Raw genomic sequence first — 20,145 nt, forward strand, 5'->3', positions numbered from 1 at the left:
AGTCAGTTCAAAAGAACATCCTTAGAAGGGAAATTACAGGGTGCAGACTGAAGAAATCGCAGTTCAGATTTTCAATCTCCCTCCTATATGCCACCTTTATTTCAGCCAATAACAGTGGCATTGTCAGCAACTTAAGTATGTCATTGGAGCTGAAATTAGCCACACAGTCATAAGTATAAAGCGAGTGGAGGAGGGTACTGAGCACACAGCTTCCTGGTACACCTATGATGATGGTGATTATGGAGGAGATATTGTTGGCAATCCATGATGACTACAGGTGAGAAAATAGAGGATCCAGTTGCACAAGGAGGTATTGTGAGACCTAGATCTTTGAGCTTAGTGATTAGCTCTGAGGGACGATAGTATTGAATGCTCAGCCAATATCAATGAAAAGCATCCTGATGTTTGCATCTTCACTGTCCAGATGTTGCAGAGCTGAGAGAAGAGCCAATAAAATGGTATCTACTGTTGACCCACTGTGATGGAATGCAAACTGAAGCAGATCCAAGGCAGGAGTTGAGATGTTTCATCATCAGTGTTAAGGGCCAGGTTAATAAACATGGTGGACTTGACTGAAACATATTTATTTTAATTCAAGGAGTATAATTAGTGAAGCATGTGAGTTTAGAGTCTGGATTATACGTGGAGCTATAATGTTGTTGCTATTACAGAAACTTGATTGAGACGGTGGCAGAACTGACAGCTCAATATTCCAGAATTTAGATGGTTCAGATACAATAGACAGAGATGGGGAGTTGCATTGCCATTTAGTGAGAATTTCACATCTGCACTTAGAGAGGATATCTTGGAGTGCTCATCTAGGGAAGCAATATAGGTAGAGCTCAGGCATAAGAAAGGTGCACTTATTATGATAAGTTTAAACTACAAGACTTCCAATAGCCTTTTGGAGATCGAGGTACAGACATATAGGCAGATGAAAAGAAATAAAACAAAAGGGTAATTGTAATGGGTGACTTTAATTTTCCCAATATTGACTGTGACTCCCTTTATAAGAACAGGATTAACTTGCATTTGGAAAAGCATGGACTTTATTAGGGATAGTTAGCATGGCTTTATGCAGGGGAGCACCTGTCACAAATTTCATGACATTTTTTGAGGAGGTGATAAAGATTGTTGATGAGGGTAAGGTAAGGTATGTTAGCCACATGGAAATACAATAAAGTACAATAATCAATGAAAAACTACACACAAACAAAACTGATGAATAACCAATGTGGAAAAGAAGACAAACTATGCAAATACAAAAAAAGTAAATAAGTGAATGGAAAATACTGAGAATGAGTTGTAGAGTCTTTGAAAGTGAGTCCATAGGTTTACAATTTTAAATTTTCTCCATTTTAAGCAATACTTTAGTATTTCATTCAAATTTACTTTAAATATTTAAATATTAGATTATTGAAACAATTATTAATCAGCTTAATCAACTTAAACCACTAAATTTTAATTTCTATTCAGATAAGGAGCAATATTGTAATTAAAGGGCTGGTGAGCAGATCAGTTAATAATACAGGTAAGTGTGAAGTGTTGGATTTTGCAAAGTTAAATCCAGGTAGGAATTTTGCAATGAACATTGGGGCCCTTGGGAATGTCTTGGAGTACAAATGAAAGTGGAGTCACAGCTTGATGAAGGCGGCTTTTGGCATGTTAACCTTAATAACTCGAGGCACTAAGTATAAAAGTTAGAAGGTTATGGTGTAGTTTACAAGATGCTGCTGTGACTCCACTTGGAATATTGTGTTCAGAATTGGTCACCCACAAAAGGAAATATATACTTATTTAGAGATACAGTATGGAATATTCCCTTCGAGCCAGACTGCTCAGTAACCTTTGATTTAACCCTAGCCTAATCACAGGACAATTTACAATGACCAATTCACCTACTAGGCAGTACATCTTTGGACAGTGGAAGAAAACAAGGGCATCAGGAGAAAACGGGGAGGACATGCAAACTCCTTACAGAGAGTGCCAGGATTGAACTCTGAACTCTGATGCCTGTAATAGTGTTATGCTAACTAACCGCTACACTACTGTGGCGCTCACAGTATTAAACTTCAGGAAACTAGATAGAGTGTAGTAAAAGTTTACAAGGATGTTGTCAGGATCTGAAGGACAGATTTATAGGGGAAGAATGAACAGGCTCGGACATTATTCTTTGGAGCACGGGAGACTCAGAGATGATCTTCTAAAGGTTTATCAAATCATGATGGGCATTGATAGGTGAATGTACTCAATCATCTTCCCCAGAAAGGGGAATCAAGAACAAGAGGGAAAAGGTTGAAGGCGAGAGAGGAAAGATTTAAAAGGAACATTCCACATTTACCCTATCAATATTCAGTAGGTTTCACTAGAACTCCTCGCACTCTAAAATCCACCAAATACACACCCAGAACCATAAAACATTCCTCATACAGCAACCTCTCCAAAACTGCAGAATTATTCTCGTGAACCTCCTCTGGACCTTGTCAAAGGCCATCAGAAAATCCAAGTAAATAACATCCAGTGACTCTCCTTTATCCTGCCTATTGTTTCCTCAAATAATTCCAACAGATTTCCCCTTAAGGAAACCATCCTGACTTTGCCTATTTCATCATGTGCCTCCAAGTACCTTAACAACATCCTTGTAAACTTTTTCTGCTCTCATCCTTAATAGAGGACTCTAATGTTCATTGACTTTAGTCTAACTGGCCTACAATTTCCTAGGTTTTTCCCCTTCTTCCGTTCTTCAAGATTCAAGGTCTTCCAAAATGTTTAATGTCATTTCCACCACACAAGCGTAAAGGAGAACGAAATAATTGTTACTCCAGATCCAAGCAGCACAAAAATTACACAAGGTAAAAAACACAATAATTAATAAACACAATAAATATAAATACACAAGATAGCTAATATGCATAGATTAATCATATGTTAGTGATTATATGTCACAGGAGTCTCTGTACATAAGTTGACTCTGACAGGAAATGATAAAGAGTGGTGGTGGGGGATGTGGTCTTAAAGAGTGGAGTGACATTTGCAATTTTCCAATCCTTCGGGTCCATTCCTGAATCTAGCGATTCTTGAAAGATCACTACAAATGCCTCCACAATCTTTTCATCTACCTCTGTCTGAACCATGGGGTGTAGTCCACCTGGTCTAGGTGACTTACCTACCTTCAGATTTTTCAGTTTCGCGAGAACCTTTTCATTATTAGCAGTGACTACACCCACTTCTGCTCCCTGACACTCTCCAATTCGTGCCGTGCTGCTGGTATCTTCCACTGTGAAGACTAATGCAAAGTACTTCTGAAATTCAACCACCATTTCTTAGTTTCTCATTATTCCCTCTCCAGTGTCATCTTTCAGCAATCTGATATCCACTCTTACTTCTTTTTTACTCTTTAAACATCTGAAAATAAAAACTGTTGCTATCATATTTTATATTATTGGCTTCATATTTCATCTTTTCTCTCCTTATTGCTTTTTTAGTAGGCTTAAGTTGATTAGAAAAGCTTCCCAGTCCTCTAGCTTCCAAATAATGTTGCTATATTAGATGCCCTCTCATTTGATTTTATGCTCTCTTCGACTTTCCTTATCAGCCATCCCTTTAGGATGTTTCCTCATCTATTCCATACTCCAAATCATTGCCTCATCCTCCCTTTAGGATGCTTCCTCTTTGGGATGAACCGGTCATCCTTCTTCCAAATCGAACATAACCATAACACAAAGGAGCAGAAGTCGGCCATTCGGCCCATCGTGTCTGTTCTGCCATTTCATCATGAGCTGATCCAATCTCCCCTTTAGTCCCATTCCCCCGCCTTCTCACCATAACCTTTGATGCCCTGACTACTCAGATACCTATCAATCTCTGCCTTAAATACACCCAGTGACTTGGCCTCCACTGCCGCCCGTGGCAACAAATTCCACAGATTCACCACCCTCTGGCTAAAAATTTTTTTCACATCTCTGTTCTGAATGGATGCCCTGCAATCCTCAAGTCATGTCCTCTCGTACTAGACTCCCCCACCATGGGAAACAACTTTGCCACATCCACTCTGTCCATGCCTTTCAACATTCGAAATGTTTCTATGAGGTCCCCCCTCATTCTTCTAAACTCCAAGGAGTACAGTCCAAGAGCGGTCAAATGTTCCTCATATGTTAACCCTCTCATTCCTGGAATCATTCTAGTGAATCTTCTCTGAACCCTCTCCAATGTCAGCACATCCTTTCTTAACTAAGGATCCCAAAACTGCACACAGTATTTCAAGTGAGGTCTTACCAGTGCCTTATAGAGCCTCAACATCACGTTCCTGCTCCTGTACTCTATTGCTCTAGAAATGAATGCCAACATTGCATTCGCCTTCTTCACCACCGACTCAACCTGGAGGTTAACCCTCAGGGTATCCTGCACGAGGACTCCCAAGTCCCATTGCATCTCGGAACTTTGAATTCTCTCCACATTTAAATAATAGTCTGCCCGTTTATTTCTTCTACCAAAGTGCATGACCATACACTTTCTGACATTGTAATTCATTTGCCACTTCTTTGCCCATTCCCCCAATCTATCCAAGTCCCTCTGCAGACTCTCTGTTTCCTCAGCACTACCGGCCCCTCCACCTAGCTTTGTATCATCAGCAAACTTAGCCACAAAGCCATCTATTCCATACTCCAAATCGTTGATATACAACATAAAAAGAAGCGGCCCCAACACGGACTCCTGTGGAACACCACTGGTAACCGGCAGCCAACCAGAATGGGATCCCTTTATTCCCACTCTCTGTTTCCTGCCAATCAACCAACGCTCTATCCACGTATGTAACTTTCCCGTAATTCCATGGGCTCTTATCTTGTTTAGCAGCCTCATGTGCGGCACCTTGTCAAAGGCCTTCTGAAAATCCAAATACACAACATCCACTGCATCTCCCTTGTCTAGCCTACTTGTAATTTCCTCAAAAAATTGCAATAGGTTTGTCAGGCAGGATTTTCCTTTAAGGAAATCATGCTGAGTTCTGCCTCTCTTGTCATATGCCTCCAGGTACTCTGTAACCTCATCCTTGACAATCGACTCCAACAACTTCCCAACTACCGATGTCAAGCTAACAGGTCTATAATTTCCTTTTTGTTTCCTTGCCCCCTTCTTAAATAGCGGAGTGACATTTGCAATCTTCCAGTCCTCCAGAACCAGGCCAGAATCTATCGACTTTTGAAAGATCATTGCTTATGGCTCCGCTACTTCCTTCAGAACAAAAGGGTGCATTCCATCTGGTCCAGGAGATTTATCTACCCTTAGACTATTCAGCTTCCTGAGTACTTTCTCTGTCGTAATTGTGACTGCACATACTTGTCTTCCCTGACACCCTTGAATGTCCGTTATACTGCTGATGTCTTCCTAGTGAAGACTGATGCAAAATACTCATTCAATTCCTCTGCCATCTCCTTCTCTCCCATTACAATTTCTCCAGCATCATTTTCTATCGGTCCTATATCTACTCTCATCTGTCTTTTACTCTTTATATACTTGAAAAAGCTTTTAGTATCCTCTTTGAAATTATTTGCTAGCTTCCTTTCATAGTTCATCTTTTCCCTCTTAATGGCCTTCTTAGTTTCCTTTTGTAAGCTTTTAAAAACTTCCTAATCCTCTGTCTTCTCACTAATTTTTGCTTCCTTGTATGCCCTCTGCTTTGCTTTTACTTTGGCTTTGACTTCCCTTGTCAGCCACGATTGCATCCTTTTTCCATTCGAAAATTTCTTCTTCTTTGGAATATATCTGTCTTGCACCTTCCTCACTTCTCGTATAAACTCCAGCTACGGCTGCTCTGCCGTCCTTCCCGCGAGTGTCCCTTTCCAGTCAACCTTGGCCAGTTCCTCTCTCGTGCCACTGTAATTTCCTTTATTCCACTGAAATACTGACACATCGGATTTTGACTTCTCTTTCTCAAATTTCACAGTGAACTCTATCATGTTATGATCACTGCCTCCTAAGGGTTCCTTCACTTCCATCTCTCTAATCACCTCTGGTTCATTACACAATACCCAATCCAGCACAGCCGATCCCCTAGTGGGCTCAACAACAATCTGTTCTAAAAAGCCATCTCGTAGACATTCTACAAATTCTCTCTCAGGTGGAGATGGGATGGTGTATAGGAGAGAAATATACTAGCTGGTTGAGTGGGGTCACAATAACAACAGTGCACTCAACGTAAGTAAGCCAAAAGAGCTGATTATGGACTTCAGGAAGGGTAAGATGAGGGAACATGGACCAGTCCTCATAGATGGATCAGAAGTGAGGGACGTAAGCAATTTCAAATTTCAAGTTCCTGGGTGTCGAGATCTCTGAGGATCTAACCTGGTCCCACCATATTAATGCAACTATAAAAAAGGCAAGACAGCAGCTATGTCTCATTAGAAGTTTGAGACTTGGTTTGTCACCTAAAACACTCAAAAACTCCTATAGATGTACCATGGAGAACATTCAGACAGGCTGCATCACTGTCTGGTACAGGGGGGCTACTGCACAAGACTGATAGAAACTACAGAAGGTTGAAAAATTAGTGAGCTCCATCTTGGGTACTGGCCTCCATAGTACACAAGACATCTTCAAGGAGCCGTGCCTCAGAAAGGCGATGTCTATCATTAAGGACCCCCATCACCCAGGACATGCTCTTTTCTCACTGTTACCATCAGGAGGGAGGTACAGAAGCCTGAAGGCACACACTCAGCAATTCAGGAATAGCCATCTGATTCCTAAATGGACATTGAACCAATGAACACTAACTCACATATTTTAAATATATATTATTATTTCTGTTTTTGCACTATTTTTAATCTATTCAATACATATATGTGTATATATATACACACACACTTACTGTAACTGATTTGCTTATTTTTTTTATATTATCATGTATAGCGCTGTACTGCTGCTGTTAACAAATTCCATGACATATGCTAGTGATAATAAACCTGATTCTGAAACATGCATTTAACATTTAAAATGAATGCATCCATAATAAAATAGATGCATGCTTCAAAATATAATGACAAATTCAAGTTTTATTCCTCACCGATTTATGGAGTCTTATGGAGTTCAGTCCTCCAGTCTTTACTGCACCTGAATTTTAAGAATGATTACATTTTTAGTAATCAATGTTAAAATTAGAGGAAATCTAAAAAGTCAGCAGAACATGTAAATAATTATTATACAGTTTTCCAGCTCTATATCTTAATTCATATAAATCTACATGTAAATCTTAATTTATGAGTCTCAATATCATAAAATATTGCATGAAATTAGAAATAATTCATTTTTACATTCTATCAATTCCTTTTCATGCTGTTTCAGCCACTGGTGATGCTTAAACTTAAAGCAAAGAAATAGAGATATGTGTGCTAGTAGTGTGGTATTGTGACTTCACTGGGTATAAGTTCTACTTGACTCAGGCAGATGTGAATTGAATCGTGCGATCCGAGAAAGCAATTCTGCAATGCTTCGTGGAGAGCGAAGGCCATGATAAGGCATAGAAGACGTCATAGATATCCACTGCAAACAAGGAAGACCCCAGTTTGTGACAACTACTCGTATCACTGGACCCAGCCTTCAGAGGTTGAGAGAGTGGAACTGTCCCAGTGCAACAGCTTTTCCAATTTAAAAACTTTCCTGTACTGGTTTCACTGTTATTGATCGATTGTTGGATACAATGGACTGCTGTGTTCGTTTGATTGACTGTAAATAAACAGAATTAGAGTAGAACCAGTGCAGATAATGGATATCCCTTATACAGTGCTTTCAACAATTGTATCCTCTAAATCTTCATTATCATTGCAACATTTTAAATGTTTGGCGATGCCATCAAATTCTTTGTAGATCCTAACTTGTTGAAGTAGTAGCTTTGTTTCATTTTTACTCCCATGAATGCTTGAAACCATAGTGAGCAAAGCAATTCTGAATTGTGTTACTGGTTATTTCTCACCAATTATCAGTGACAAAAATTGCCTCTTTTTGAATACAAACTATTTAAAAACAGCTTAATCTAAGCACAATGTAGAGTCTAACAACCACAAAAGGTCACATTACTGCACTAGTTAGAAACTGTTCGGCAACAGTCTTCTGTCCCAATTAGTGATATAGTGTCCTAAATAAATGAAGGAATTTCTGGCTATTTTCTCAATTAGTTTTTATTCTTTAAGAGTTGTCCCAAATTAAAAGATCTAGCAAGTGTGGATTAGGGCAAGCTGTTTTCAAGCAAAAATTTACTTGATAAGTGGGAGCCCTTCAAATGTGAATTTTTGAGATTACAAAGCTTGTATCTGCTTGTCAGAATAAAAGGCAAGGATACCTTGTTTAGGGAACCTTGGTTTTTTGAGAGATGTTGAGACCCTAGTTAAGAAAAAAAGATAGGAATAGACACGTAGGAAGAAATGAAGTACTTAAGGAGTACAAGAAATACAAGAAAACACTTAAAAAAGAAATCAGGAGGGCCAAAAGAAGGCATGAGGTTACCCTAGCAGCCAAGGTGAAGGAGAATCCTAAAAGTAATGTTAAGAGCAAAAAGATTCCAAGGGTCAAAATTGGTCCTTTGGATGATCAGAATGGTAATCTAAGAGCAGAGCCAAAAGAGATGGGGGAGATCTTAAATGGATTTTTTGGCTTTATATTTACTCTGGATACTGACACAGAGCCAATAGAAGTGAGGCAAAGCAGCAGCAGGCTCGTGGAACCTATACCGATTACAGAAGAGGAGATGTTAGCTTTCCTGAGGCAAATTAGGGCTGATAAGTTCACAGGGTCTGACAAGATATTCCCTCAAACACATTGGCTTTGTGGGAGAAGACATAGTGGTAGTAGATGGTTGCCTCTCTGACAGGAGGCTTGTGACTAGTGGAGAGTTGCAGGGATGGGGGCTTGGTTCATTGTTGTTTGTTATCTATATCAACAATCTGGATGATAATGTGGTAACCTGGATCAGCAAGTGTATGGATGACACCAAGAAGAGGGTGTAGTGGACAGTGAGGAAGACTATTGAAGCTTGCAGTGGGATCAGGACCAGCTGGAAAAAAGGGCTGAAAAATGGCAGATGGAATTTTAATGCAGATAAGAGTGAGATGTTGCACTTTGGGGAGACCATCTAAGGTAGGTCTTACACTGTGAGTGTTAGCGCATTGGGGATTGCAGTAGAACAAAGTGATCTGGGAGTACAGGTCCATAGTTCATTGAAAGAGGGATCACAGGTAGATAAGGTCATAAAGAAAGCTTTTAGCACATTGGCATTTGTAAACCAAAAAGATGGGATGTTATGTTGAAGTTTTATAAGACGTTGGTGAGGTCTAATTTGGAGTATATTGTGCAGTTTTTCTCACCTACCTACAGGAAAGATGTAAATAAAATTGAAAGAGAAAAGATGTTTCTGGGGTCTGGAGGACCTGAGTTAGAAAGAAGGATTGAATAGGCTAGAATGTTATTCCCTAGAATGTAGAAGACTGAGGGGAGATTTGATAGGGTAAATGCAAACAGGCCTTTTCAATTGAAGCCTGGTGAGATGACAATTAAAGGTCATGGGTTAAGGGTGAAAGGTAAAATGCTTAAGGGGAACATAAGGGGAAAGACTTCCTCACTTAGAGTGTGGTCAGAGTGTGGAATGAACTGCCAGCACAAGTGGTGGATATGATTTTGATTTCAACTTATAAGAGAAATCTGGATAGGTACGTGGATTGGAAGGGTATGGAGGGCTATGGACTGGGTGCAGGTCAATGGGACTAGTCAGTTTATATAGTTCTGCATGGAGTAGATGGGCTGAAGAGCCTCTTTCTGAGCTGTAGTTTTCTATGTGACTGTAAGTAAGTGACTGCCCTGATCAACGGATGGACCACTTATCCAGAATCCACTGTATTTCAATAATATTAGGTTGACCAATAGTGCTGGGACATGTGAAGGAATTCTGGAGTGCAGGGAATTGTTTCTGGATTAGGGTGTAGCTGATCAAAAATAAAATTCATTGACCAGGGGCTCCAGAAATGAGGAAAAAGAAGCTTGACTGTTCAATGACATTAAGTAGCATGTCACAAACTGTCTTGAACTCATGGTTTTTTAGTTAAGGAGAAAACAAAAAGGCGAACACATTCATTTCTCATGAGAATTCATATTGATTTTTCTTCCATCACAAGCTGTCTGGTCAGGATGCTGCCTATGCAAACAAACTCCCTATTATGGAGCCCTACATGCTGTATACCTGCTGTTTCAATTTAAATGAATTGGCAGCATTAATTCCAGAAGGAAGTTAAGGGCTAGACATCAGAGAACATTGCTATGATGAATGGATATCTTTCCATATTGAAGTATATTGCTTAATGGAACCATATGCTTTTGATGTACTGCTGCATTGAATTAATGGAACGAGAACTACAATGGATGACACTAAATATATTCATTCTTAAAATCCAAAACAGATCAACTTTAGTCTGCACAAGCCTAAAGATGGAGGTGTGATAAATTTTTGATTTGAGATTGCACGTTACACATGATTAGTTTGAATCACACAGCACTTTGTGAAAACATTTCAATCCATTAACATGAAATAAATGAAATTTAACTGCAAGACAGTTCTGAGTTCCAGCAAATTCTTTATTGTGATTTTAAGTCAGATAATAATTTGAAATGAGATTATTTTCTCCTCTGTTCTAGTTTTGAATGAAACTTAACAATTTAGTTGCTTTAAACTGTGATGGATCATAGTTCAAAGTATATTTTATTATCAGGATACATATATATCACCAAATATTACCATGAGATTCATTTTCTAGGGGGCATTCACAGTAGAATCTATGAAAAACTACACACAAAGACTGACAAGTTGTGCAAATATAAAAAAAGTAATAATAATAATAATATAAATAAATAAATAGATAGATAGATAAATAAATAAATAAATAGATAAATAAATAGATAGATAGATAGATAGATGGATGGATAGATAGATAAATAAATGGATGGGTGAGTGGCTATGGTCAACAGGACTAGGCAGTTTAAATGGTTTAGCACAAACCAGATGGGATGAAGGGCCTGTTTCTGTAATATAGTTTTCTATAACTCACTTACTCTGAATGAATGATCAAACAAGTACATAAATAAATAAAAAGATAAATAAATAAAGCTGAGAACATGAGTTGTAGAGTCCTTGAAAGTGAGACTTTGTGTTGAATGATTAGTTCAGTGTTGTGGTTAGTGAGAAGGTCCATGCTGAATCAGGCGACTGATGGTTGAAGGCTAATAATTGTTTTTGAACCAACGGTATAATACCTATGGTTCCTGTGCCTCCTTCCTGACAGTAATAACAAGAAGGGAGCAAGGCCTGGATGATGGGGGTCCTTGACTGTTTTCTTGTGGCTGCAGTATTTGTTGATCGAATTGAATTGACTTCATTACTTACATCCTTCACATTCATGAGGAGTAAAAGTCTTTACATTACATCTCCATCTGAATGTGCAATGTGTAATTTATAGTAATTTGTAATAAAGGGTATGTACAACACGACTGCTCCTCAATGGTGAAGATGGCTTTCCCTGTGATGAACTGATCTGTATCTACCACTTTTCACAGGCTTTTCTATTCTTTGACACTGGTGTTTCCACACCATGATACAGCCCGTCCAAATGCTCTCCTCTGTGCATCTATAGAAGTTGGTCAGAGAATATTCACTTACTAGGGCCTGAGAGGCTAATTGCTAAGCTAAGATTTCTAGCACAGCATCACCTTTCCAAAGGGTCAAAGTTGTTTTTGATAAAGTTAATCTTCTAGTCAATGTTTCTTGGTCAGCTTCTAACTTGTAAACAAGTAAACAGTGAGGTCTTGGGGGCCCATGTTTAATCGACATAAGACAATAGAGTTATCTTAATGGCCTGCATCAAACCAGAAAACTGGTTAAGTTATTTGCAGCATTGAGATTAAGTTCAAAGGCGCTTGCCAACCAGACTGATTTTGTAATTTAGCACACCAAACATGGTCACAGGCCCAAAAAGTCAAATATTTACTTTTTTCCATAGATGCTGCCTAGTCTGCTGAGTTCCTCCAGCATTTTGTGTGTGTTGTTTGGATTTCAAGCATCTGCAGATTTTCTCTTATTTGTGATTGAATAATCACAGATATAGTTGATCAATCAATAGATAAGATATTAGTGTACTCAGTCTAGTCACCATTCATTTAGGCTGTTTCAAATTTCCGTCCACAGAAGCTTTTAGACCATCTGTGTGAGTTACTTCGTCCCAGTAAAGGTATCGGACAGAAACATCTCATGCAGATAACATCAACCAGAGGCAAAGTACTATAAATGTTAGAAAGGAATGTGCATTGTTATGAATGACAATGAGAATGAAAGCCTTCCGTTTCTATGACTGATGACTCATTCATCTGCAACTCAGTGATATGTTCTTTTAATTCATTAGAATTGTACCTATGTTTGGAGATTCTTTGTAGTTTATAACTCTTTTGGAATTCAGAAATATTTTATAAATCAGAAATCCTCTGTAAGTGTTAAATGTGTGTTGATAGCTATTTGTCTAAATTTCAACATGCATCATTAAAAATAAAATAAAATGTGTTTAAACTACTTCATTAGTTGGAAGTATCTCCTTCTTGGTAGGAAGGGGGATCGACCACTCAGGTAGTGGATATTGGCAACTAGACCTTGCTGCAGAGACTAGACAGGGAAGTAAGCTAGTTTTTGAAGAGTAGGTGAATACAGTATAACCTCGCTGTAGTGAGGGTATCTGTAGATAGCTATATCAGTTAGGCCTTAAAATCTACTTTTGAGTTTTGGGCTTTAAGGACAATGAACCCAATGCCATCACAAAAGATATTTGTTTCTCTATAGATCTTAAATAATTTTTTTCTTTTGTTAATATTAGGTACGTTTGATAAGTTTGAACAAGAATCAGTTTTAATATTTCATTAGGACAACAAGTCCACTTATACATATTCATAGGAATAGTGCACTGCATAATACCTGAAGGGAATGCACACATGAGGTATTTGGTTGAGCAAGCTATCACTGCACCCTGCACCATCTACACCATTACACCATGGTTATAAATATAGGTTTTCTGAGGCAAGACTTTCTGGAATGAATTTGACTTTTCACAGACAACTGACTCTGAAAAGATATTTTGTGACAAAAAATGGATTTTGAGCTCCAGTTCCCAATCTTTTATTTAAATCCAATTGTACCATATTTTTCATTGACCCATTATTGCTTTTAACTTTTGATTATATTACCAAGGCAGAAATTATTGACATCTAGCAAGTAGATGGCAGTCCATCTGAGCTCCTGGTTATTAGTTACACTAAGCACTGTTTCCAGTGCCATAGCACAAACCTCCTCCCTTCAACCTTACATCAAGCATTCATTTGAAAAATGGTCACTAGCCTTGATTAAAAATTTCAGTGAGATTTATGGATTAGAGAACATAGAAAACCTACGGCACAATACAGGCCCTTCGGCCCACAAAGCTGTGCCGAACATGCCTTTACCTGAGAAATTACCTAGGGTTACCCATTGCCCTCTATTTTTCTGACCACCATATACCTGTCCAGGAGTCTCTTAAAAGACCCTATTGTATCTGCCTCTACCATCATTGCTGGCAGCCCATTCCAAGCACTCATCACTCTCTGCGTAAAAAAACGTACTCCTGATATCTCTTCTGTACCTACTTCCAAGCACCTTAAAACTGTGCCCTCTCATGCTAGCCAATTCAGCCCTGGGAAAAAGCCTCTGACTATCCACAAAATCAATGCCTCTCATTATCTTATACACATCTATCAAGTCACCTCTCATCCTCCGTCACTTGCAAGGAAAAAAGGCTGAGTTCACTCAATGTATTCTCAGAAGTCATGCTCCCCAATTCTGGCAACATCCTTGTAAATCTCCTCTGTACCCTTTGTATAGTTTCCACATCCTTCCTATAGTGAGGCAACCAGAACTGAGCACAGTACTCCAAATGGGGTCTGCAACATTGCTCTCGGCTCCTAAACTCAATCCCACGATTGATGAAGGCCAATGTACAGTATGCTTTCTTAACCACAGAGTCAGCCTGCACAGCAGCTTTGGGTGTCCTATGGACTCGAACCCCAAGATCCCTCTGATCCCCCACACTGTCAAGAGTCTTACCATTAATGCTGTATTCTGCCATCATATTTGACCTACCAAAATAAACCACCTCACACTTACCTGGGTTGAACCGCATCTGCCACTTCTCAGCTCAATTTTGTATCCTATCAATGTCCCACTGTAACCTCTGACAGCCCTCTACACTATCCACAACACCCCCAACCCTTGTGTCATCAGCAAATTTACTAACCCATCCCTCCACTTCCTCATCCAGGTCATTTATAAAAATCATGAAGAGAAGGGGTCCCAGAACAGATCCCTGAGGCACACCGCTGGTGACCGACCACCATGCAGAATATGACCTGTCTACAACCACTCCTTGCCTTCTGTGGGCAAGCCAGTTCTGGATCCACAAAGCAATGGCCCCTTGGATCACATGTCTCCTTACTTTCTCAATAAGCCTTGCATGGGGTATCTTGTCAAATGCCTTGCTGAAATCCATATACACTACATCTACTGCTCTACCATCATCATTGTGTTTAGTCACATCCTCAAAAAATTCAATCAGGCTTGTAAGGTATGACCTGCCTTTGACAAAGCCATGCTGACTATTCCTAATCATATTATGCCTCTCCAAATGTTCAGAAATCCTGCCTGTCAGGATCTTCTCCATCAACTTACCAACTACTGAAGTAAGACTCACTGGTCTATAATTTCCTGCGCTAGCTCTACTCCCTTTCTTGAATAAAGGAACAACATCTGCAACTCTCCAATCCTCCGGAACCTCTCCTGTCCCGATTGATGATGCAAAGATCATTGCCAGAAGCTCAGCAATCTCCTCCCTCGCTTCCCACAGTAGCCTGGGGTACATCTCGTTTGGTCCCGGTGACTTATCCAACTTGATACTTTCCAAAAGCTCCAGCACATCCTGTTTCTTAAAATCTACATGCTCAAGCTTTTCAGTCCACTGTAAGTCACCCCTACAATCACCAAGATCCTTTACCATAGTGAATATTGAAGCAAAGTATTCATTAAGTACCTCTGATATCTCATCCAGTTCCAAACACACTTTTCCACTGTCACACTTGATTAGTCCTGTTCCCTCACTTCTTATCCTCTTGTTCTTTGCATACTTGTAGAATGCCTTGGAGTTTTCCTTAATCCTGTTCACCAAGGCATTCTCATGGCCCCTTCTGGCTCTCCTAATTTCATTCTTGATCTCATTCCTGCTAGCCTTATAATCTTCTAGCTCTCTATCATTACCTAGTTTTTTGAACCTTTTGTAACTTCTTCTTTTCCTCTTGACTTGTTTTACAACAGCCTTTGTACACTACAGTTCCTGTGCCCTACCATCCTTTCCCTGTCTCTTTGGAATGTACCTATGCAGAACTCCACACAAGTATCCCCTGAACATTTGCCACATTTCTTCCATATATTTCCCTGAGAACATCTGTTTCCAATCTATGCTTCCAAGTTCATGCCTGATAGCCTCATATTTCCCCTTACTTCAATTAAATGCTTTCCCAACTTGCATGCTCCTATCCCTCTCCAATGTTATGGTAAAGAAGATAGAGTTGTGATCACTATCTCCAAAATACTCTCCCACTGAGAGATCTGACACCTGAACAGGTTCATTTCCCAATACCACATCAAGTACAGCCTCTCCTCTTGCAGGCTTATCTACATACAGTGCCAGGAAACCTTCCTGAACACACCTAAAAACTCCACCCCATCTAAACCTTTTGCTCTAGGGAGACGCCAATCAATATTGGGGAAATTAAAATCTCCCATCATGACGTCCCTGTTATTACTGCACTGTTCCACAATCTGTCTCCCTATTTGCTCTTCAATGTCCCTGTTACTATTGGGTGGTCTATAAAAAACACCCAGTAGAGTTATTGACCTCTTCCTGTTTCTAACTTACACCTGCAGAGACTCCGTAGACAATCCCTCCATGTCTTCCTCCTTTTCTGCAGCCGTGACACCATCTCTGATCAACAGTGCCACGCACCCACCTCTTTTGCCTCCCTCTCTGTCCTTTCTGAAACATCTAAAGCCTGACACTTGAAGTAACCATTCCTGCCCCTGAGCCATCCAAATCTCTAAAATGGCCACAACATCATAGCTCCAAGAACTGATCCACTTTCTAAGCTCATCTGCTTTGTTCATAATATTCCTTGGATTCTTCATAATTCTACATGGTTTTGCTTGATAAGTAAAGTTAAATATTTGATAGTTAACAGCATTTTAAAGTAATTTTATTTTTCATAATTTTTAATTTGTTTTTATTATTCACGTATATCATAAACAATATTATGTGTTGTGTTGTAGGACATGGGTGATCATGGTCTTCCATCTGTCCCTAATCTGCGAGTGATTGCAGCATGTGGAGAAGACTCCACTCACGCTGCCATTCCCACTCCTGTCTCTATCCATTATTCTTGGCAAGTCTTTCTACAGAAGTGGCTTGCCATTGCCTTTACAAGACAGGTGACCCCAGCCATTATCAATACTCTTCAGAGATTGTCTGCCTGGCATCAGTGGTCACATAACCAGGACTTGAGATATGCACTGACTGCTCATTAGACCATCCACTACCTGCCCCCATTGTTTTTTGAGACCCTGATCAGGAAGCTAAGTAGGTGCTACAAAGTTCCCAATGGTGATCTGCAGGCTGGCACAGAGAAGGAGCGCCTTATACCTCCTTTGGTACAGAGGTAGCTCTACCTCACCTTCCATCATATACATATGAATGCTTTTTAAACAACGTTGGCTCTAACAGCATCTAGCAGAAGAGTCACAGAAACTAGTACGAGACCAGTTTACTGACTGGGTTCTATTCTGCTTCATGAGGCATCTGTAATCCAATCGCAGAGCCACTGAAGGAATGCTTGGTCACAGGAAGTGTGCGGTAGGTGAGTGTGGGTAGTGGGCTATACTGGGATAGTGTGACATGAGCACAGAAGACACATACGTGGGAAGAATACTTGCCCCATTCAAAGACCTGCATGCGACCATTGTAACAATACAAGTTGCATGAAGTGCAATTCAGAGTTAATGAGACTACTTGAGACAAAGTATTTATAATTTCAGTTAGTGTCTGATGTTTGGAGATGTTTTATTTCAAGAAGTGTTTTATCCTGGTACACTACCAACCTCACTTCAAAGCCTCCAGCATTCAATGGACTCACAGGTTCACAAGGAAGTTATACAAGACTGATTATGTCTGATCTGACCAATGCAGCAGACTCTATGAGCCACAGTTTAAGAAGGAATAAAGGTCTTAGAATGGGTATGGAGAACATTTGGAGTGACGAAAGACTGTTGCTATTTTGTGAGATGAGTGAATCTATGGTGATTTTCCTTTTGGGGAGAATGGTTGGGGGTGAGCAGATAGCAGTGCTTGAGATATTGAAAGGTTTCGGTAGAATGAATAATGCTTCCAGCATGGGCAAGTCAGTGACCAGGTGATGACATGTTGAAGTTAAATAGCAAAATGGGGAAATGCTTTTCAATGTAGTGACTGGTCTTAATTTGAAAACGAATATCTGAAACATTGGTGGAAGCAGATTTAATATAAAGCTTTGTTACGAACCCCATAACTGGGTTACTTACCGGCAAAGATAGAGACGTCCGTTGAAGTCTGATGGTACTATTTTTAACAGTATTTATTAGTAAAAATACACAAAAATAAAATCAATGCAAATATACAGATAATATACGTCATCAATACTAAACCTAAAAGTGCGGGTATAATAATAATCAATAAGAAATAAGCTCTATCATTGTCTAGGGGATAATGAATTGTCTGATGGAAATATAAAGTTCGCTTCAGTTCACACAGGCTGCCGTCATTTGGGTGTCGCTGGGTTGCAATTGTTGGAGAGAGAGAGAGATAGAGAAAAACTTGCCGACTTTCCTTTATGATTTCGATCCGTCGGTGTCTCATTGGTGTGGCTGTTCAAGTGTGACCTCTCCTTTAGCTAAACCGTTCTTCCGTGATGAGCCCGCCACCCAGGCAAGGGAGGACGCACATGAGCTCCCACCGGCTTTCGCTATAAAACGCTGTCACTGGATTACTAGCGTTTCTCCTGGTGCGTCTAAAGGGGTATTCCCCAGACCCGTCTTTTATCCTCACTCACGGGGTCTCAGATGTCAATCAGGTTGGGATGATGCAATCCCTCAACCAGACCACTCTGGTTGTCCCCTGAGGGGTTTCAATGAATAGTACAGTACTCAATACACAATTCCTTCTCCAAGAGACAATAACAGTGATCAGTGGTTCCATTCCGCTTATGTCAGGAGACATTCCACCTGGTTGTGTATTCTGCGTCTCTCTCTCTCATTTCCTGGGTCTCAGACCCGAAGTAATAGCGATCTTGCGATTCTCAAAAAGGAGGGGGCGACTTTGTACCCTTCGGCCCCTCAGAGTTGCTCCACATTCGTAACAGCTTCATTAGAAAATTGGGGTGCAAAAAGACAACAAAGTGCTGATTTGAAGGGGTTTGGGGTAGACAAAATAGTTCTTTCAAACTGCCAACATCACCAAGGTGGCTGGATAACTTCCTTCAATCTATCCAATGTTGTTTTGTTTTATCTCTAAGCCACTATTGGTAAATTTCAACCTTGTCTTTCTGATGTAAGTGATAGTTATAGGCCTACAGATTAACTTCAGCACACATGAAAAGTGCTACAGGCTTCAACCACCCTCAGCTTGTCATAATAATAGACAGATTTTCAACTATGATTGCACATATCAGAAGATTGAGAAGTCAAGGTCTGAATAGATGACAAAGCAAAGTGAATTCTGTTTACCTTCTATATTCAGTATATGTCTAATTTTAAAACAATGTCATTAATGGCTGAAGTCTAATTTCTGGAAAGTAATAATTACACCATCACACATGGGAAGGGGAGATGGAAAACAATGTCACCAAAGGTGGATAGCAGTCAAACTAAACTTGTTAAACTAGACTGAGATCAGATGATATATTTTTCCACTGACAAATAGCTTTTCTGGTTATCACATGGTATGAAAAGAGATATAAACAGGATACAGCACATAGAAACATAGAAGACCTACAGCACAATACAAGCTTTTCGGCCCACAAAGCTGTGCCAAACACATTTCATGTACTCCAAGATTCACGGTTGATGTTAACCTGGAAGAACTCAAACACGTGTTGTATAACGTAAGCGTTAAAATCCATTTATTCACGAGAATTTCTATTAACTCTCTGAGCAGAGAACTAGATAATATAACAGCAACACTCAATCTAATATTGCACATCAAGAACCACTGTAAGCCCAGAATGTACTGGGTACTTACCCAGTAGTATGTAGGCCTCCGTTAGTCTCGATAGACCATGGATTTGCACCTTGGAAAGTTTCCAGGGCGCAAGCCTGGGCAAGGATTTTTTTATGGAAGCTGCAAGTCTCCCCTCTCCACACCACCAATGTTGTCCAAGGGCATTAGGACCCATACAGCTTGGCACCGGTGTCGTCGCAGAGCAATGTGTGGTTAAGTGACTTGCTCAAGGACACACATGCAAGCCTCAGCCGAGGCTCAAACTAGCAACCTTCAGATAACTAGATGAACGCCTTAACCACTTGGCCACGCGCCAACATACAATCTAAGTACCACGTTCCTTTCTGCTCCCTCCATGTGATAAATTGTACCAAGCTAATGGTTCAAAAGTAGGCATCTCTGTTCAGCCATACTCAGATAAAGAAAAGGTTTAAGAGTTCCAGGAGATGGGAGGGAATAGAATTGAGGTCACAATCATGTCAGCTTATCGAATGGCGGAGCCGGCGCAAGAATTCTGTCCTAATTCGGAAGTCCATATGTCAGTAATTCACAGATGTGGAAAATGGTCAAGTGCTGCTGGGTGACAGAACCAGTGCAGGGTTCACTGCCTGGCCCAGTCGTGCTCACATTCCTCACCAGAACAGGAGGCCCTATTCAACTGAATGGGACTTGCCAATCACAAGAGATTGGTAGGAAAATGGAAGAGCAAATTCATTTATTTACTAACTTTATTCAAATCTCTTTT

This window comes from Hemitrygon akajei, chromosome 8 (assembly GCF_048418815.1).
Source record: "Hemitrygon akajei chromosome 8, sHemAka1.3, whole genome shotgun sequence".
NCBI classification, from domain to species: domain Eukaryota; kingdom Metazoa; phylum Chordata; class Chondrichthyes; order Myliobatiformes; family Dasyatidae; genus Hemitrygon; species Hemitrygon akajei.